This window comes from Saimiri boliviensis, chromosome 15 (assembly GCF_048565385.1).
Source record: "Saimiri boliviensis isolate mSaiBol1 chromosome 15, mSaiBol1.pri, whole genome shotgun sequence".
NCBI lineage: Eukaryota > Metazoa > Chordata > Mammalia > Primates > Cebidae > Saimiri > Saimiri boliviensis.
The window spans coordinates 41,952,652-41,975,591 of NC_133463.1; positions in this window are offsets into that span (position 1 = coordinate 41,952,652).

Consider the following 22,940-nt stretch of genomic DNA (forward strand, 5'->3'; position numbering starts at 1 on the left):
ATATCTCATATATACATCATGATCAAGTGGTATTTATTCCCTGGATGCAAGTACGTTTCACAACATGCAAATCAATAAATGTGATACAGCACATTAACAGGATAAATTATAAAATCTAAATAATCATCTCAAAAGATGTAGGAAAACTATCTGACAAAACATAAGATCTTTTTGTAATAAAAACTCTTAGCAAATTAGGTATGCAAGGAATATAACTCAACATAATAAGGGTTATATATGACAAGCTCACAAAATATACTGTACTCAATGGTGAAGACATGAAAGTTTTTTCTCTAAGATCAGGAACTATAGAAGTTTTCCCACCTTTGCCACTTTTCTTTACATAGGACTGGAATTCTTAGCTAGAGCAATTAAATAAGAAAAAGAAACAAAACACTTCCAAACTGGAAAGGAAGATGCTAAGTTTTCTTTGCAGATGACATATTATATATTGAAAAGCTCTAAGACTCTATGTAGAAATAGTTATAACTAATAAACAGATTCAGTAAAGTTCTAAGATTCAAAATAATCATGCAAAGATTATTTGCATTTCTTTACACCAAAAATAAATTATCTAAAAAGGAAATTAAAATAATCTCATTTACAATAGCATGAAAAAGAATAGAATACTTAGAACAATTTTAACTAAAGAGGTGAAAGATCTTTACATGGAAAACTAAGATATTAATAAAATAAATTGTAGAAGAAACAATTAGATGGAAATATATCCAATGTGCATGGAATAGGATAATCAATATTGTTAAAAATTTTACACCTCCTAAAGCAATCTACATAGTAAATATAACCACCACCAAAATGCCAACATTATTTTTCACAAAAATAAAAAAAAAATTCTAAAATTCGTATGGAAACACAAAAGACCCCCAAAATAACCAAAGCAGTCTTGAGAAAGAACAATGTCAAACCCATTGCACTCTTAGATATTGAATTGTATTGCAAAAATAATTAATCAAAACAGTATGAGACTAGCATGAAAAAATGACATGTATGCCGCTGGGCATGGTAGCTCACACCTGTAATCCCAGGACTTTGGGAGGCTGAGGTGAGAAGATCATGAGGTCAGGAGTTCAAGACCAGCCTGGCCAACATAGTAAACCCAGTCTCTACTAAAAATACAAAAACTAGCTGACTGTGGTGGCATACGCCTGTTATTTCTGCTATTCAGGAGGCTGAGGCAGGAGAATCACTTGAACTCAGGAGATGGTTACAGTAAACCATCATGCCACCACACTTCAGCTGGGGTGACAGTGTGAGATTCGAAAGAAAGAAAGAAGAAAAAAGGAAAGAGAGAAAGAGAGAAATCGAGAGAGAAAGAAAGAAAGAAGGAAAGAGAGAGAGAGAGAAAGAAAGAAAGGTAAACCAACAAAATATAATAGGGAGCCAAGAAATATACCTTCACCCAGATGGTCAACTAAGCTTTGACAAGGTTTCTAAGAACACACAATGGGGAAAGGAAAGTCTGTTCAATAGATGGTGTTAGGGATGCTGACTATTGTAACTTTGTCTTGCGCCATATAGGAAAATTAATTTGAAGCAAAATAAATACTTAAGTGTATGATCTGGAACCATACAACTCCTAGAAAAAAACATGAGAAACAAGTTCCTTGATATTGGTCTCTGCAATAATTTCTTTTTGATATGACACAAAAAGTACATGCAACAAAAATAAACAAGAATACATCAAACTATAATGTTTCTTCACAGCAAAGGAAGAAACCAACAAAATAAAAATATAACCATAGAATGAGTAAAAGTATTTGCAAATCATATATCTGACAAGAAATTAATATTTAAAATACATAAGAAACCAAAGCTACTCAATAGCTAAAAGAGGTCCCTATTAAAAATGGGAAAATAACCTAAATAGATATTTGTCCAAAGAAGACAAGAAAATAGCCCACAGGTATATAAGAAGGAACTCAACATCACTAATCAAAGACATGCAAATGAAAACCACAATGAGCTACTACCTTATACCTTTTAGGATTGCTATGATCAAAAAGAGAAGAGTTAATAAGTGTTAGGATGTGGAGAAAAGAAAATTATACACTGTTTGTGGGAATGTAAATTGGTACATTTATTGAAAACAATGTGTTTTTAAAATTCTAATTTAAATAAAATGATAGATGTAAACTAGGTTGTAAGGAGTAACTATTTATTTTAACAAGAAGAAGTTTAAAAGACATTATTCTTTCTTTTTCGACACAAAACCTATCAGAAATTTCACTCCTACTATTAGCCATATTCTTTCTCATCTTCTTCCCCTAATATAAAGACTAGGCAATGGCTTTCACCTTGACGAATAATAATACAACATTGGCTTTACCGTACAGTGATTGTAGCCTATATTTATAGGGGCTAAGCCACGGTTTCCGGTTCTCAGGAGATATGTTGAACAAGAAAGAAGGACGATATATTTGATGTTTGAATTTTCGAAGAACTTTGAATTCTTTCATTCTTTTACAAGTGATTCCTTATCCAAAAATAATAAATAGCATGGATATTTGGGCAGTTCCAAAAGGATGTTCTGGTGTGATAATCTTGAAAATCTTTCCACAGAAAGTAGTGTGATAAAAACTTCAGAAACATAATATAGGCAAGTTCCTGAAACCATGAAGGTATGTGGGAGCAAAGTTAAGATTTATAATAGTTATAGACAGTTACAAACATGTCTCTATAACTTCGGAACTAATTATTTTTTCTAGATTTTTCCATAGAGCTCAGCTTTTACTGTTCCTATCATGTTTGGGCTCTTTAAGTATATTTTAAAAGTACTTTTGGAATTTGAAATTCAACAGAATTTTTAAAGTACTTAAAAATCCCTACCTTTTAGGTGAGAATAAATTTAAAACCTTAATTTTAGTTCAGCAATTTTACTTCATCTGGAGCTAAATGTGTCAATAAAAATTGACATCCATGTAGTTTCTAAGCTGTGAAAGAATTGCATATTTGAAAAATGCACAAATTTAAACTAAGCTTTTATATATCTTTTTATCATTGGGACGATTTGATAACAAAACCTTTAGGATACCTGCTCAGTATTTAAGAATATTTTCTAATTCTACTTGATGTCAATTATAATGTGCCAAATTTGAATAATTGCATGTCTGTGCACTGTTTCCCAGAAACTTCTCTTATTTCCCACAATAAAATCTAAGCTTGTATTTTCAGCTTTCAGCCATGAGTTTGCAATTTTAAAGGGTCTCCAAAATGTGGGTACTTTTTCCTCTAGACATTCACTTCCTAAATAAAGCCATTTCAGCTGCAAATTACCTATTATGAAGGAATAAAAGCACCCTTTTGAGTGAATGATGAACACCATAGAAACTGATGTTTCTGAGTAAGAATGTTTGCTTTATACAGGAAGTAAGCATTGCTATCAAATTACATGTGTATATACAATATGTTTTCATATCTAATTTATTTTTCTATACTTGACATTTCAATCTCATTATGGGTCAATGCTCAATTTTTGCTTTATATATGAGTTCCAATAAAGAGATGGGTGTCTGTTTCACTGTCATAGAAAATGGCATCATTCTGCAGGCTACAGAGTAATGCATTTGATTTTATATCTTAAGAAATCCTAATTATATTCAGGCACTAACTTTGACCTTTCCAGGACTTCAACTCTATAGATAAATATTTCAAACTTTCATATTCTTTTTATGATTTTATGCATGCATAGTACATTGGTATATTATTTGCAATATTAATTATATTTTAACAGATTAAAATGTTATTGAAATAATAATGCCTATTTAAAGTTTGAAAAAATAAAGCAATAAAATAAGGTAGTGAAATGCAAAAAGTGCTAGAAATCTTGCAAGAGACAAAACTTTTACTTAACATTTTTTCTTAATATTCAGTAACATTGTAAAGCCATGCATATATAGAGAATTGCAGAAAGAACTATTTGCTCCCCACCTCCATTTTTGTTGAGTCTGTCTAGACTCACAGAGTGGATTATAAAATCAGATCAACTGTGTTCATATAGTTCCTGTCAAATACTGGTTCATTAATTTTGGCCAATTTACTCAGTGACTCTTTTTCTTACACTTCTAATTTGAAAGCACAAAGAAGAGCACCTATATTGTAAAGTGATATTAAGATTAAAGCAATATAAATACTTTAAAATAAATATATTTAAGGAAATCTAAAATTTAATGGAGACACACCACACAAACAAATCCATACACAATTTTTAAAATATGATACAACCATCTCTACATCTGAGTTTTTCTCAGTTAAAAGATCTCAAAGTGTTAGAAATTCAAGACAATGAAATGTTAATCAGCACTAAAAAGAAATGAGCTATCAAGCTATGAAGAGATCATTAAGCCTTTAAACCTCCAAGAAGCATTCTCTTCCTATCATCCCAGCTGCCACTGCCTGAGTTGAGAATTTCTTGAACTACTGGGATATTCTTTTAACAAGCTGCTAACAGGATTTTCTGCCTTCAATGAGACTTTAGCCTATCTTACAGGTGAAAATATGATTATTCCTCCCTTACAAAACATACTCTAATGATTTCCCCTTAATCTTGAGTATAGAGTCTGTAATTATAGTAAATGTATTATTTCCTAAACGGCCCAACCCACATGTAAAACTTTACTTCTCTCTTTGCCGTCTTATAAATTCTACATTCTAGCCAAAGCCAAAACTTATTCATTCTTCTTTGAATATATCCTCTGTATGTCTGTTTCATATTAATAAATTCACGTTAATTTGAAATACCTTTCCTCAACACTCAATTTTTCAAGTCCAACATTGCTTCAAAATTTCTTAAAAATTTTCCAGCAGTAACTGATTCCAAACCCATATGACTTTTTAGCTCAGGACCTAGTTACTCTTGCTTCTACTGCCTGAAGCTTCCACTCCTACACCATTCTTCCCTATTTCTTGAGACTAATATTGCACATTGTTCCTACATTCCTTAGAAAGAATGCTGAATTCCAGAGTAGGTTATGGACCTCACAAAGCAACCTGTGTCTTATACTGTCTTGTAATTAACTATTTCTCTCCCCTCAACTCCCTTAGTAGACTAAGCACCCTTTAATAGCAGGGGACTTAGTTGACAAGCTCTTTAATAGCTCTTATCTCAGTGCTTGAGTCACAATGCCTGGCACACAGATGGAGCTCAATAAATGTTTATTGAGTGAGTTAGTTTAGCTGTCTCTCATACATTTCCGACGTATTAAATTCTAAGATAGAATTATTATTTTGTTACTCTTTTGCTTAAATTTTCCTTAATATTTCCCCATTGTTCTTTGGATAAAATCCACACATCTCATCACAAACCATAATATAAGGCAATGTTCTGCCTGATATAATACCTGCTCATCTCTTCAGTACAAACTTCTCTTTTTGAGTCACATTGTTCATGTTCTTACTTGCCTCCAGATATTTGCATTTGCTATTCCTTCTGCTACAGACATTTTTCTTACTCATATTTCTGAGCTTAGTTATAGAAATATTTCTTGATAACTTGCTCATCTCTATCTGAATAAGTTATCCTCTAATGTTCCTAAAACACCCTGTACTCATCCTAATACAATACTTGCCATAATCTTGTAAATATTAATTTGCTTCCTTGTAGCATCTTTAGCTTGTTAGCTCCTTAAATCTCAGTTTTTGAATTGCATATATTACCAGAAATGTCACACTAATCAACTTAATATTGTATTTCCAGATTCTAGCATAGTACCTGACAAAACAGGACATACTGAATAATTATTTATTGAATAAATGGAAGCAGTTCAAATATTTTACTCATTGTAAAACCCAAAGAGAGAAAGCAAAGAAAAAATAATAAGTTCCCTGAGTGCAGTATCCATTCCGAGTGTTTGTGTACTCTTCTCCTCAGAAAACCTAGTATACAGGAGATGTTTAATAATTACCTTTAGAATCAATCAGAATGATTGTTTTACCAACAGAGAAAATTCAGTAAGTCCTTGGATAATGGAGCATTCTACTTCTTGTTTAGAATCTTTAAGAATTTAAAGAATCCCTTAGTCAAGAACTCAAGGCTCACCAATTCTGGCCCTAATGACACTAACTCACATTCATGATTTCACATTCTAGTTGCAACAGAGCCATAAATGGAGGTCAGAGTGAGGCCTAACAAGACTGTAACATATTGTGTCCCCAGAAAACCTGAATCTGGAGAACATATCCATCAAATTATTTAGATGAGTGTTTGATAGAAAGCAAACAGTCTTATTTCTTTCCTTTTAACTTTTAATTTTCTTCTTGCTGCTTCTGAAGATTAAACATTCAGGAGTCTTGCCATTCTCTTTTCTGATCCAAACATTTATATGCATGATGCATTTCATTTTTAATCTTAAACTCACAATTCCTCTTTCCTACTTGTCTTCTCTTGAATTATTTTACCCCTTGCTTTCCAGAAAAAGATAGTTATTTTATCGGAGCTTCTGGCTTTCATGTGTTCCTATATTCATATTCTTTAGCATATTCTGTTTTTAACTCTATTGCTGTTAAGCCTAAAGCACTCTCTTTCCTCAAAGGCTGTTGAATAGTTGGAGGCCATAATGAAGAAAAGAAATTTTTTAATGACATCTTGAACAAATATAGACTTTCACCAGATGGTAATATATATACAGATAAAATAAGACATCATTTGTATATATTTCTTACCATAAAAATTAATAGTTAATAGTTAAGAATTTCTATATAGAGAAGCTTGAGATAAGTACAAATAAAAAGCACAAATGATAGTAAGAATAGGTTTGGTCTTCAGTGAGCAGTGTATTTAGATACTGACCTTCTGTGTTTGTTTTGTTAGATGAATATCTTTAAATTAGAATTATTAGAGTTAGGCAAGAGAGAATTTACTAGTATATATGTAGATATTTTATAGAACAATCTATCAGATTAAGTCAACAAGTGCATATTCATTTCTTGAATGATAGAAACCTTTACAGAAATGACACCTCATCTTTTCTGACATGGTTGCCTTTTGATTGATCATGACAATAAATTTTATATGATGAAATGATGCCTTTTGTACTCATTGGTATGGCCTGCAAAGTGTCAACATTGTTCACTGGAATTCTGTCATTAAATGAAATGTTTTTCTTTGTTTGTTTGGTTTTTTTTAAGATCCAGGAAGCAATGGGGAAAAGATTCCCTGTTTAATAAATGATGTTGGGAAAACTAGCTAGCAATGTGCAGAAAGCAGACCCCTTCCTGACACCTTACACTAAAATTAACTCTAGTTGGAATAAAGATCTAAACATAAGACCTAACACCATAAAAACCCTGGAATAAAACATAAGCAAAACCATTCAGGACATAGGCATAGGCAAGGATTTCATGACTAAAACACCAAAAACATTGGCAACAAAAGCCAAAATAGACAAATGGGACCTAAGTAAACTCCAGAGCTTCTGTACAACAAAAGAAACTATCATTAGAGTGAACTGGCAACCAACAGAATGGGAAAAAATTTTGCAGTCTACCCATCTGACAAAGGGCTAATATCCAGAATCTACGAAGAACTAAAACAGATTTACAAAAACAAACAAACAAACACATTTAAAAGTGGGTGAAGGATATGAACAGACACTTTCAAAAGAAGACATTTATGAGGCAATAAAACATAAAAAAAATGCTCATGGTCACTGATCATTAGAGAAATGGAAATCAAAACCACATTGAGATACCACCTCATGCCAGTTAGAATGGAGATCATTAAATAATCTGGAGAAAACAGATGCTGGAGGAGGATGTGGAGAAATAGGAACACTTTTACATTGTTGGTGGAAGTGCAAATTAGTGCAACCATTGTGGAAGACAGTGTGGCAATTCCTCAAGGACCTAGAAATAGAAATTTCACTTGATCCAGCAAACTTATCACTGGGTATATATCCAAAGGATTATAAATCATTCTTTTATAAAGACATATGCACACGTACGTTCATTGCGGCACTGTTTATAATAGTAAAGACCTGGAACCAATTCAAATGCCCATCAATGATAGACTAGACAAGGAAAACGTGGCACATATACACCATGGAATACTATGCAGCCATAAAAAGTGACGAGTTCATGTCCTTTGTAAGGGCATGGATGAATCTGAAAACCATCATTCTCAGCAAACTGACACAAGAACAGAAAATCAAACACCACATGTTCTCACTCATAAGTGGGTATTGAACAATGAGAACACATGGACACAGGGAGGGGAGCATCACACACTGGGGTCTCTCATGGGGGAACATGGGAGGGACAGTGTGGAGTGGAGAGGGATAACATGGGGAGAAATACCAGGTATAGTTGACGAGGGGATGGAGACGGCAAACCACAGTGCCATGTATGTTACTATGCAACAATTGTGCATATTCTGCACATGTACCCCAGAACCTAAAGTGCAATATATATATATATATATATATATATATATATATAAATAAGTAAATAAAATAAAATAAATAAATTATAAAAAAAAATCCAGGAAGTCTCAAACTGAGTTTCTCAAGAAGGTGGGATCAGAAGCAATTGTATATGAATTTATGTTTCCTTGAAAGAAACTCTGGAGGTAGTTTATATTACCTCTAAAACTTAGAGGTAAACAAGCACATATTTCCCAAAAGACCACATGTGTTATTTTTGCTCATTTGTTTGATAGTCTTTGACACTAAATTGCAAATTATTTGAGAGTAGTACATTATTTCTGCCCATTAAATATAGCCAGTTCTAAATAATTTGAGTGAATTCAAAATTGCACATATATGTAACCACAGACCTATTATGAAGTCAATAAACAGTACTTATTTTGTAGGTTAATAAAAAATCTCCTCAAAACATAGAGTCAAAATATTCAAAATCAAGGACTAGAATGTGAATCTGAGCTCTATATACACCTAAGGAAATTACCATGTACATGGACACATATATGTGTATACACATATACATAATTATAAAGATTGATTGCAATGTATGTTTATGCTCATGATAACTGCTCAAAAACTGGGAGTAAAGAATCAACTTTTGGCACAAACTTAAATTCTGCATTTGTATCTACAAAAGTTTTAGCATATTATTCATTGTGTATGATTAGGTTTCAAATCTTATTAGCGATTTATTAATAGAAATTTACAATAAAGCTCTTCTGATTTTACTTTAAGGACTTACATTTACAATCTTTACTAACTAGCTCATTAATAGATCCTGGCACTTTTTTATAATTACTTAGAGTAATAATAAAAATAATAGATTAATATTACTGGATACCAGACACTTTCACTAATCTTTTTAATTGTATACATTAATCCTATCTGGTAGATTACTGCTATTATATTCATATAACCTAGTTTCAACTGCCTGTATATCTTTTGAGTTTTGCCTTTTAGGTAGCGTTCAGTTTTACTGCCTGAAAAAATTTTGTAATTCGTATCCTCTAGTATTTTTGAAAAAGGTGAGAGTAAGGTGGCTGTTGGTAAGAGGCCTCTTGTTTCACAATTCCTGTTTATGCTAAATTTCCTCTCTCTTATTTTTTCCCATACAAGATGATTGTATTTTAATCTCCACCTTACTTAATTCCTTGAAGCAACCCCCTTAAAAAGCAGTTGTGTGTAGCCAGTTTTTACTGAGGGTGCCAGAGGGAGGCTAAAGAGAGACTTTTTACAAGAACTGCAAATAGGAGGGCAGAGTAAGATGACAGAATACAAGTCTACATTGTTGATTTCTCTCTGGAATACCAAATTTTAACAACAATTTGCACACAGAAAAGAATGAAGACAAAACCCAAAAATTGGGTACCAGCCAAGCCACAGGGGTAGAGCACCCAGCAGGCTCTTAGGGTTCCCAAACGCAGGTCTAGGCTCCTAGACAGTATTTCTAGACCTGTCTCGGGTCAGAGGGGAAGCCACTGCCCTGAAGGGTGAGTCCTGGCCTGGTAACATTCACCACAAGCTGAAGGAAGAGCCCTTGGGCTTTAAGTAAAACATCAGTGGTGTCCTGAAAGAACCTCCTGTGGACCATTGGTGGTAGTTACCACAAGGAGAGGCTCCTTTGTCGGTGGAAAAGAAAAGGAAGAACGGTAAGGACTTTGAATTGTGGGATGAGTGCTTGGCCACAGTAGAATAGAACATCAAGTAAATTGCCGAGACTTTTGACTCCAATCTCTAAGTCCAAGATATCATCTTTGGTCATATCTGAGGCTTAAGGGAGCTCTCTGCCCTGAAGGGAAAGGCCAGAACAAGACCCAGTGCTGTGCCAGCTTTAGGTCTGACCCAGTATGGACCCAGTGCTTTCCCATTGGTGGTGGTTATGTGGTTATGGGCGCGCGCGCACACACACACACACACACACACACACAGAGAGAGAGAGAGAGAGAGAGAGAGAGTGAGAGAGTGAGAGAGAGTGTTAGTTTATGTTTGGGAGAGTGTAGGAAAAAGGAAAAGCATCTCTGCCTGGTAATCCAGAGAATTCTTCCAAATCTTATCCCAAACCACCAAGGCAGAACGTCTATGAATCTACCAAAACAATAGCATTATTAGGTTTAAGGCCCAAGTTACTTTGAATACTTGGAAAGTCTTCACAAAAAAAAGTCCCAAACAAGCCCAGACTACAAAAAAATTATATATTTCTTCAATGCCCAGACACTGAAGAAAATCCAGAAGCATGAACACCACTCAGGAAATGACCTCATCTAATGAAATAAATAAGGCACCAGGAACCAATTCTAGAGAAACAAAGATGTATGATCTTTCAGATAGTTCAAAATAGATGTTTTGAGGAAATTCAAAGAAATTCAAGATAACACAAAGAAGAAATTAAGAACCCCATCAAATGAATTTAATAAATAGATCAAAATAATCAAGCAGAAATTCTAGAGTAGAAAAATTCAATTAACATTCTGAAGAATGCATGAGTCTCTTAATAGCAAAATTGATAAGGCAGAAGAAATAATTAGTGAAATTAAAGACAGACTATTTGAAAATGGATAGTCAGAAGATACAAAAGAAAAAATATAAAATGGAGGATGCTTACAAGATCTAGTAAACAGAACCAAAAGTACAAATCTAAGAGTTACTCATTTTAAAAAGGAGGTAGAGAAAGACACAGGGGTGTAAAGTGTATTCAAAAGGATAGTATCAGAGAACTTTCCAAACTAGAGAATGATATCAACCTTCAAGTACAAAAACATTATAGAACACTAAGCAGATTTAACCCAAAAAATACTACCTCAAGGCATTTGACAATCAAATTTCCAAATATGAAGGATAATTAAAGAATTCTAAAAGTAGAAAGAGAAAACAAACAAAGAACATACAGTGCAGTTCCAATATTCTGGAAATCTTATAGGCCGAGAGGGAGTGGAATAAAATATTTAATTTGCTGAAGGAAACCAACTTTTACCCTAGAACGGTATATCCAGTGAAAATATCCTCCAAACATGAAGGCAAAATAAAGACATTTCTAGATAAACAGAAGCTGAGGGATGGTTTTATTGGCACCAGACCTTTTCTACAAGAAGTGCTAAGGGGAATTCTTCAATCTGAAAGAAAAGAATGTTAATGAGCAAGAAGAAGTCATCTGAAGGTACAAAATTCACTAGCACACAGAAAAACACAGACTAGCATAACACTTTAACAGCAATGTGTAAACTACTTTTGTCTTAAGTACAAAGATTAAATAATGAAACTATCCAAATAATAACAACCACAACAACGTTTTAAGTTATAGACAGGACAATAAGAAATAAAGAGAAAAAACAAAGTTAAACAGTGGGGGACAAAATTAAAGTGTAAACTTTTTTTATCAGTTTTCTTTGAGTATGTGTGTTTGATTGTTGATGCAATCAGTGTTAAAGTGATATCAGTTTAAAATAATGGGTTATAACCGTATATTCTCGCTCATAGGCGGGTGTTGAACAATGAGAACACATGGACACAGGGAGGGGAGCACTACACACTGGGGTCTGTTGAGGGGAAATGGGGGAGGGGCGGGGGGTGGGGAGGTGGGAAGAGATAGCATGGGGAGAAATGACAGATACAGGTGAGGGGACGGAAGGCAGCAAAGCACACTGCCATGTGTGTACCTATGCAACAATCTTGCATGTTCATCACATGTACCCCAAAACCTAAAATGCAATAAAAAAAAAAAAAAAAAAAAAAAGACAATTTCGGAAACAGTAAAAAAAAAAAAAAAAAAAAAAAAATAATGGGTTATAATATTCCATTTGCAAACTTCATGGTAACCTCAAATCAAGAAACATAAAACAGATAAGAAAAAAAAGTAAGAAATTAAAACATACTACCAGGGAAAATCTCCTTCACTAAAAAGAAGACATAAAGGAAGGGAAGAAGGAAGAGAAGACCATAAAATAACCAGAAAACAAATAAAATGGCAGGAGTTAGTCCCTACTTATGAATAATAGCACTGATTACAGTAAAATCTCCAATCAGATGAAATGGAGTGGTTGAATGGATGAAAAACAAGACCCAATGATCTATTTTCTGTAAGAAACACACTCCATCTGTAAACATACACATAGACTGAAAACAAAAGAATAGAAAAAGATATTCCATGCTGATTGAAGCAGGGGTCTGTCTCGAACAGCCATTGTGAAGATGCCTGCTGTAGTGGGGGAAGCATAGCTGGGGCTACTCTGCAGAGCTGGTGGAGGCTAGGAACATATGTGAGCCCTGCCTCCTACTGAATTGGCAGGGTGGGAACCCTGTACTCATGGGCACAGCTGCAGCTGCCCAGTCATGGCTCTGGACTCACGTATCTCTGTGCTCTTGGGAGTACATAAAGCTCCACTGCCCCTACAGGCTCTGAAGTGGCTTCTTCCACTGCCTGGCCTCTTTCTGCTCCCCGCACTTGAGCAAAGTTGAGGCAAAACATGGGCACTGTAACAAATCCAGCCAATGCACCATGCTCAGGGAAGCACTGACACACTATCCCCTTTTGCCTTGACTTCCTCTGGAGTTTGGGTGCTGGATAAGAGGCTGAAGCGGTCTGAGGGTAGCTTCGTGCCTGCCTACTGGTGTCCCTTTGCACAAACATCCTGGATTCCATATACAGCATGCTGATGGCAGTAGGAGAGGAGGCTGATCAGCTCCTGGGTGAAAAGGGGTGGGCACCCAGTGAAACTCCACTTTCAAGCATGGAACAATCTGAAGCCTGGGGGCTAGGCTACATGTTCCAAGTGAAGTCTATGGCCCAGAGTGAGAACTGGTGGTCCTTTTTCCAGCACCACTTGTGGCTGCTCATGGACCAATCAGCAGGTACTTTCTTTCTTCTGAGCCCATTAGAAACCCCAGACTAAGCTAGACTTGGAAAGATGTCAGCGAGATGAGCTGCAGAGAGGAGCTACCCACTCCAGGGCCTTCTTGACTTGTTGGTATGAGCTGCCTGTGGAAAGGAGCTACCTGGTTTGGGGTCCTGAGTGCTATTTTGTTGCTAACTAAAGCCCCTTTCTGCCTTGCTTGCCCTTCAGTTTTTCGTATACCTCATTCTGCCTGGATGTGGGACAAGAACTCGGGACCTACTGAATGGCAGAAATGAAAGAGCTGTAACACAAACAGAGCTGAAACAGGCTTCCCCCACCCACTCACCAAGTTGTGGGTGAGGAAAAGGAGAGAAGAGCTGCATTTTTTCAGAGAGACCAGACCTGTGGGCTCCCTGAGCCAGGGCTGTGACATCATCTTTGAGGCTCTACAGAGCTGCCCACCTGCCACAGCAGCCAGTGTGCCTGGCTGTGTGCTGTGGCCAGATCCTGTGCTCACTTTTACACATACCCCTTGCTGCTCCATACTAAGCTTGCTCTTGGCAGTTGTAGTAACCAAGCCAGTAGAGTAAGTCATGTGCAGCCTACTAGGCCAAACAGGGAGAACAAGCCCAGCAGGTACAAGGAATACTCAAGCAGAAGGTGCTGCTGGCCACAGAGTTTGTCAGCTGGTGAAGCAACACTCCAAAGGTCCCATGACAATGTCAATTGAAACCAAAGAAGAGAAAGAGTAACTACATTTATTTCAAAGTAGATTTCAAGACAAAATTTTAAGAAGAGACAAATATTATTGTTTAATGTTAAAGAGATCAATTCAGCAAGATGATAAAACAGTTATGAATATATATATATATATATATATATACCCAACACTGGAGCACTCAGACGTATATAAAGCAAATACCATTAGAACTAAAGAGAGAGATCCCAATACAATAATAGCTGGAGACTTCAATCCCCCTACTTTCAGCATTGAAAAAAATCTCCCAGACAAAAAAAAAAATTAGCAAAGAAACTTCAGATTTAATTATACAATTACCTAAGAGATATTTACAGAATATTTTATCCAATGGCTGTGTAATATACATTATTTTCCTCAGCATATAGATCATTCTCAAAGGTAGATCATAAAGCAAGTATTAAAACATTCAAAACAAGTATTAAAACATTAACAAAATTCAAGTAGTATCAAGCATCTTCTCTGACCACAAAAAAAGTAGGAATTCATAAAAGAAATTTAAAACACTATACAAATACATAGTAATTAAACAACATGCAAATAACCAGTGGATCAATGAATAAATAAAAGGGTAATTGAAAAATTTCTTGTAATAAATGTTAATGGAAACACAACATACCAACTTCTATGGGATAGAGCAAAAGAAGTACTAAGAGATAAGCTTGTAAACTAAGAGGTAAGTTTATAGCTGTCAGTGCCTACACAAAGAAAGTAGAAAAACATCAAATAAACAACCTAATGATGCACTGTAAGAAAGCACAAAAGCAAAAGCAAAACACCCAAAATTAGTAGAAGAAAAGAAAAAAATAATAATGAGCAAAGCAGAAATTTGGAATGAAGAAAAAAATACAAAAAAAATCTAATGAAACAAAAAATTGTGTATTTTGAAGAGATAAACATAATTGACCAACTTCCAACCAGACCAAAAAAAAAAAAAATGGAGAACACCCGAATAAATAAAATTAAGAATGAGAATGGAGACATTACAACAGAGATCGCAAAAATTGAAAGTATAATTTTTGTCTACTATGAGCAACTACATGTCAATAAATAAGAACATTTAGAAGAAAAGAATACATTTCTAGACACATAAAATCAAGCAAGATTGAATCAGAAAGAAATCTGAAACATGAGGCAGTAAAGAAAAGCCTAGGACCTGATGACTTCACTGCTGAAATCTACCAAACATTTAAAGAAGAAGTAAGAACAATCAAACTGTTCGAAAAAATAGATTACTTCCAACTCATTCTATGAGGCCAATATTACCCTGATACCAACATCAAAGATACATCAAAAAAGAGAAAACTGCAGGCCAATACCTCTGATAAACATTAATGCAAAAATTCCCAACAAAATACTATCAAACCAATTGTCACAATACATTAAAAAGATCATTCACAATGACCAAGTGTGATTTATCCCTGAGATGCAAGGATGGTTCAACATACACAAATCAATCAATGTAATACATTGTATCAACAAGAGGAATATTAAAATTGTATTATTTCAATTGATGCTAAAAAATCTTTTGTAGTTTAATACCCCTTCATGATAAAACTTTCAAAAAGCTGTTTATAGAAGGAACATACCTAACTATAATAAAAGCCATATATGACAGAGAAACAACTAGTATCACACTGAATGGGCAAAAAATAAAAGCTCTTCCACGTACATCTGGAACATGACAAGGATGCCTACATTCACCACTGTTATTCAACATAGTACTAGAAGTCCTAACTAGAATGATCAGACAAAAGAAAGATATAAAGGGCATCCATCGTGGAAAGGAATAAGTCAAATTATCCTTGTTTGCATATTATATGATCTTACAGTTGGAAAAACATAGAATTCACCAAAAACTATTAGAACTGATAAATAAATCTGGTAAAGTTGCAAGATACAAAATGAACACACACAACTCAGTAGTATTTCTATATGCCAACAGTGAACAAGCTGAAGAAAGAAATAAAAAGGTAATCCCATATATGATAGCCACAATAAAATTAAATACCTAAAAATGTACTTAACTAAAATGTGAAAGCTCTCTGTGATGGAAAATAAACAACACTGATGTATGGAATTGAAAAAAGACATTAAAAAGGAAACATATTCAATGTTCATGGATTAGAAAAATCAACATTGTTCAAATGTCCATACTACCCAAAGCAATCTACAGATTCAGAGTAACACCCATCAAAATACCAATGACATTCTTCAAAGAAATAAAAAAAATAAATAAAATTTGTATGGAACCACAAAAGACCCAGAATAGCCAAAGCTATTTTAAGTCAAAAGAAGAAAACTAAAGCAATTATATTATCTGACTTCAAATTATCCTACAGAGCTATGTAAACAAAATAGCATGGTACTGGCATAAAAGCAAACACAGACCAAGAGAACAGAATAGAGAACCCAGAAACAAATTCACACACCTACAGTGAACTCATTTTTGACAAAGGAGCCTAGATCATACACTGGGGAGAAGATAGTCTCCTCAATGAACGTTGCCAGTAGAACTAGATATCTGTATGCAGAAGAATAAAGCTAGACCCCTATCTCTTGCCATGTACAAAAATAAAGTCAAAATGAATTAAAGACCCAAATGTAAGACCTCAACTAGGAAACTGCTACAAGAAAACATTGGAGAACATCTCAGGACATTAGTCTGGGCAAAATTTCTTAAGTAATAACCCAAAAGCACAGATAATCAAAGCAAAAATGGTATTATATTGAGTTAAAAAGCTTCTGGAAAGCCAAACAAACAAACAAACAAACAAACAAAAACCGTAAAGTAATGAAACAGATCACAGAAGGGGAGAAAATGTTAGAAAACTACCCTTCTGATAAGGGATTAATAAACAGAACATATAAAGAGCTCAAACAACTATACAAGAAAAATTTAACAATCCAATTAAATACAGGCAAAAGATCTGAATGGACATTTCTCAAAATAAGACTTACAAATAGTAAACAGGTATATAAAAAGATGCTCAACATCACTAATTGTTAGAGAAATGCAGATCAAAACTACAATGTGGTATTATTTTACAATTAAAATGGCTTTTATACAAAATTGGGGCAATAATAAATTCTGGAGAGGATATGAAGGAAAGGGAACACTCATACACTGTCGGTGGGAATGTAAGTTAGTAAAACTACTGTGAAGAACAGTTTGGAAGTTCCTCAAAAAATTAAAAATAGAGCTACCTTATAATCCAGCAGTCCTACTGCTTGGTATACACCCAAAAGAAAGGAAATCAGTATATCAAAGAGATACTTGCACTTTCATGTTTGCTGCAGCACTGTTTGCAATAGCTAAGATTTGAAAGGAACCTAAGTGCCCATCAACAGATGAATTTATAAAGAAAATGTGGTAATGGGCTTTATGCACAAGGCTTTACGCACAAGCTTTTTAACTCTTTATACTATTCAGCCATAAAAAGAATGACACCCTGTCATTTGCAACAACATAGATAGAACTGGAGTACATCATGTTAAATGCAATAAACCGGGGACAGAAAGACAAACGGTGGATGTTCTCACTTATTTGTGAAATCTGAAAATCAAAACAGCTGAAGTCAGAAAGATAGGGATAAAAGTACAGTTACCAGAGGCTGAGAAGGGTAGTGCTGGGGTGAAGAGGAACTGGGAATGGTTAATGGCTACAAAAAAAAGTGGTTAGAAAAAATAAGCCCCTGCTATTTGATAGCACAACAGGGTGAATATTGCTAATAACAATTTATTTATACATTTAAAAATAACTAGAACAGTGTGATTGGTGATATGGTTTGTCTGTGTACCTACCCAAATCTCATCTTTAATTGTACCTCTCATAAGTCTCAAATGTTGTGAGAGAGACCTGCTGGGAGATAACTGAATGATGGGGGTGGTTCCCTCATACTGTTCTCATGGTAGTGGATAAGTCTCATATGATCTGATGGTTTATTAAGGGGTTTTCTCTTTCACTTGTCTCTCATTCTGTCTTGCCTGTGGCCATGTAAGTTAAGATGTGCCTTTTGTCTTCTGCTATGACTGTTGGGAACTGGAAAAAAGTGACTCTTGCTTTGTTTAAGCTAAAAAAGACTGGCAGCATTTTGCCTCTGACCTAGAAATTTGTGAAACTTTAAACTTTAGAGAGATGATTTAGGGTATCTGGCAGAAGAAATTTCCAAGCAGCAATGTATTCAAGAGGCAATTTGGCTGCTATTAAAAGCATTCAGTTCTAAAAAAGAAACAGAGCATAAAAGTTCAGAAAATTTGCAGCCTGATCATGTGATAGAAAAAAAAAAATCAATTTTCTGAGGAGAAACTCAAGCTGGCAGTAGAAATTTTCGTAAGTAACAAGGAAACAAATGCTAATTACCAAGACAATGGAGAATATGTCTCCAGGGTATATCTGAGACTTTTGTGGCAGCCCCTTCTATTATACTCCTGGATGACTAATAGGAAAAATTGGATTCATGGGCTGGTCCCAGGGACCTCTGCTTTGTGCATTCTTCAGACTTGGTGTCTCATCTCTCAGCTGTGGCTAAAAGAGGCCAAGATACAGCTCAAGCTGTGGCTTCTTAGGGTACAAGCCACAGGCCTTGGCAGCTTCCAGGTGGTGTTGAGCCTATGGGTGCACAGAAGTCAATAACTGAGGTTTTAGAACCTCTGCCTAGATTTGAGAGGATGCATAGAAATGCATGAACGTCCAGGTAGAAGTTAGCTGCAAAGGTGGGGCCCTCATGGAAAACCTCTGCTAGGGCAATGAAGGTATATGTGAAGTCAGAGCCCACACACAGAGTCCCTACTAGGACACTACCTAGTGGAGCCGTAAGAACAGGGCCACCATCTTCCAGAACCCAGAATTGTATATCCACTGACAGCTTGCACTGTGCACCTGGAAAAGCCACAAACACTTGACACCAGCCTGTGAAAGCAGCTGGGAGAGAGGCTATATCCTGCAAATGCACAGAGATGAAGCTGCTCAAGACTATGAAAACTCACTTCTTGCATTATTGTGACCTGGATGTGAGACAGGAGTCAAAGAAGATCATTTTGGAGCTTTAAGATTTGACTACCCCACTGAATTTCTGACTTGCATGGGAACTGTTGTCCCTGCACTGTGGCCAATTTCACCCATTTGAAATGGCTGTATTTACCCAATTCTTATACCCCCATTGTATCTAGGAAGTAACTAACTTTCTTTTGATTTTACAGGCTCATAGACAAAATGAGACATTGGACTGTGGACTTTTGCATTAATGCTGAATTGAGAATTAAGATTTTGTGGGACTGTTGGGAAGGCATGATTGGTTTAAAATGTGAAGACATGATATTTGGGAGGGTCCAGAAGAGAAAAGATATATTTTAGTTGTGTCCCCACTCAAATCTCATCTTGAAATGTAGCTCCCACAGTTCCCACATGTGGGAGAGACCTGGTGGAACATAATTGATTCATGGGGGTGGTTTTCTCCATACTGTTCTCATGGTATTGAATAAGTTTCATGAGATCTGATAGTTTAATAAGGGGCTTCCCTTTTCATTTGGCTCTCATTATCTCTTGTCTGCCTCCATGTAGGATGTGTCTTTGCCTTCTGTCATGATTGTGAGGCCTCCCTAGCACATGAAACTGTGAATCCATTAAACCTCCTTGTCTTTATAAATTACCCAATCTCAGTTATAGTTTTATCAGCAGCATGAGAATGAAATAATACAACTGGCTTATTTGAAACACAAAGGATAAATGCTTGAGGGGATGAATACTCAATTTTCCAGGAAGTGATTATAATGCATTGCATACCTGTACCAAAATATCTCATGTACCTCATAAATATATAGACTATATACCAACAAAAACCAAGTTATAAAATTAAAAGGAATTGCAAATAATTTATAACTGAGTGATAGACATACTTGTTCTCAAAGTTCTTTTCTTCTCCCTGCGACCACCAATTTTTCATAGACACTGGTCTTTTTAGACTCCATACACCTATCCGGGATCTGGTACTTCTCACTATCACTCTCTAAGTTGACTACTTTTCTTCATTCTTTCCATTGGCTATCCTCTGCCAAATGCATCAAATATCTCTTATTTTGCTATGGGAAAGAAATTTCCTTTTGATTGACTCTTTTCAAGGTCTTCCCATATTAGAACCTGAAGTTTAATTATCCAGAGTCTAGATGAGGTATTAAGATCATCTATACAATACAACAAATCTCTTACTAAGAAATGCTGACATCTGCCTATAATTATTTTGTTTTAGCTTAGGTTTTACTATGATAAAATTACATAGCTAGTAAATGGTAAAGCTGAGATATGAATCCAGGCAATTTTCCACACTTAGTGGCTGCACTATAGAAATACTCATTTTTTATTTTCATCCTTGTGAGCCTTATCTTGAGAACTAATCTTGTTGCTTTATGTCATACAAAATCTGTGTAAATGTTCCCCACAGCTTGACCAAACTTCAGACAGATTTCTTCCTGACTCTAGGCCCCTGACTTCACTTTTAAAAGAATATTTACATTATAAAACTTTCTATTGTATATTTTTTTCTCTGTCCCTTGCCAATTTCATGACCCAGGATCTTCTTTCTCAAGGAGGTGGGAGTTGCCACTTTAAAATGCAATCAACAAAAAGAAAGAGCCTCTATCTCCCACTTTCTGTGGGAGCATAGGAACCTAACATAGATAAGTGACAGCAAACACAGATAGCCTAGTCATGCTGTCCAATTGCCCCCATAACATCTTCCAGTAATTTTCCACTTGCTTACCCTAATGCTTAAAAATCTCTCATTGTTTCTGTGTAGTTGAGTTCAATCTCCTTCTCCTCTAGCAACAGTTTTCAATGATGTCTTCCTTGTCTACTTAACTCTGTGTATTTAAAAAAAAAAAATTTATTTCTCATGCTCAAATATCCCCACACTACTGAATAATGGGAGGTGCATATCTGGTGTTAAAAACACTTTTGAATGTTCTGTTCCTAGCAAATTGTACTGCAGTTGTAAAATGTCCTAGCCATTAACCAGTTAAAGCTGCTCTCCCAGTCCTACTGTGGAAAGGCTGCATCGTGAGGACTTTTTAAAATGGCAGAATGTGTCTTCCTACATCACAAAATGTCATTAGTAAGACATGGGTGAGGACAAACACTCCTGCTTTTTAAAAAAGAGGATAAACATGCATGATTCGTAGATTATTTCACAAACTGCTGACATGGTTACCAAGTTATTTTTATTGAGTTCTCAAGTAATTCATGCTGCCTTTACCAAGTATAATATTTAGACGTTTTTCCTAAAATAAAGTCTTTTATCTAATATGGTAAATTAACTTTTACAAGGTATTCTATACTTAAGATTCTTTTAGATAAGGGCACTAAGTGGTTCTACATTTTGGATTCTTTCAGATAAAGCTCCTAAATGCTTTCTTTATAGCGCAAAGCATTTTAAAACAATCTCTATTATTCAGACAGTTTTGAGATAGCTGCTGACAGCAATAACGGAAACAAAACAAAGTACTTTCCTATTCTTTTGAATCAGAATCTATTTCTGGAGTCGTGTTTTCTGTGTGAAATAAAGCTATCAATCCATCAGTTTATCCATATGTATTTTTCTTTTCAGCACTAATGTCAGGCAATAGAAATTCAAGCTTCCTGTTAATGTTTTCTTTAGTAAAACCTTTGTCTACCTGCAGTGCTAATCTTTAGTTTTAAATTCAGGATGAGATCTATTTTATTTTATATTTGTTTCCTACCATCTCTCTTTTCTCCTATTTTTATTTTAACAATATGATGGAAAAATGTAACTAATCCTGTTATGACAGCATATTTTAATATCTACTTAGTTTCTATCAGACTCTTTTAAATTATGTTTCACAGCAGTCTTATTTAATTTCTGGAATCTATTAAAGCTCCCCCTAACCCTCCAAACCCTGATTTGTGAACACCTAAATATCAGAATGTTATACACAATCTAGCTTACCCAGTATGTGTATCTATGTGTGTGCACGGCTAGTTTTATGTATAACTGGTTATCCATGGAGCAATATACACATATAAGAATATTCACATTTTCATATAAAGTTTTATGCATAGATTGGCTTTCATGGATCATTATTTAATAATCCTTAGAAGGTTTTTTTCAAATATGAAACTGAATTATTTGATAAAATATATCTGATTAATTTTCAGTGTTTTGAAATATGCAAACTTTATGGTTTTGAAGTCATTTCACTTTGATTAATAAAATGTGATGCACTGATATTGTAATTTTTAATATCTTACTCTTTGTTGGGCACTTTATAAGAAACTAAAACTTCAAAGATAAATAAAACATGTTTCAACACCAGAGGTCTAATGTCAGTTGGTCTCCACTCTGTCTGTATATTAGAATCACACGGAGAGCTTAGAAACTGGCCGGGCGCGGTGGCTCAAGCCTGTAATCCCAGCACTTTGGGAGGCCGAGGCGGGTGGATCACGAGGTCAAGAGATCGAGACCATCCTGGTCAACATGGTGAAACCCCGTCTCTACTAAGAATACAAAAATTAGCTGGGCATGGTGGCACGTGCCTGTAATCCCAGCTACTAGGGAGGCTGAGGCAGGAGAATTGCCTGAACCCAGGAGGCGGAGGTTGCGGTGAGCCGAGATCGCGCCATTGCACTCCAGCCTGGGTAACAACAGCGAAACTCCGTCTCAAAAAAAAAAGAAAAGAAAAGAAACCATTCTGGGTCCCACCACAGAAGATAGTGACTGGCTTAATTTTAAAACTTCCCAAATTAAAGTGTATTCATTAAGACTCATTATCTTACAGTCTATAAGACGAGACTGAACTACACATGGGCAGACATTTAACATTGTGGTAGGAACCTTAGATAGAATTATACAGGGATTGTGGAGATGGTGGGAAGTCAGTGAAAACCACAGGAGTTTTTCTTTCCTT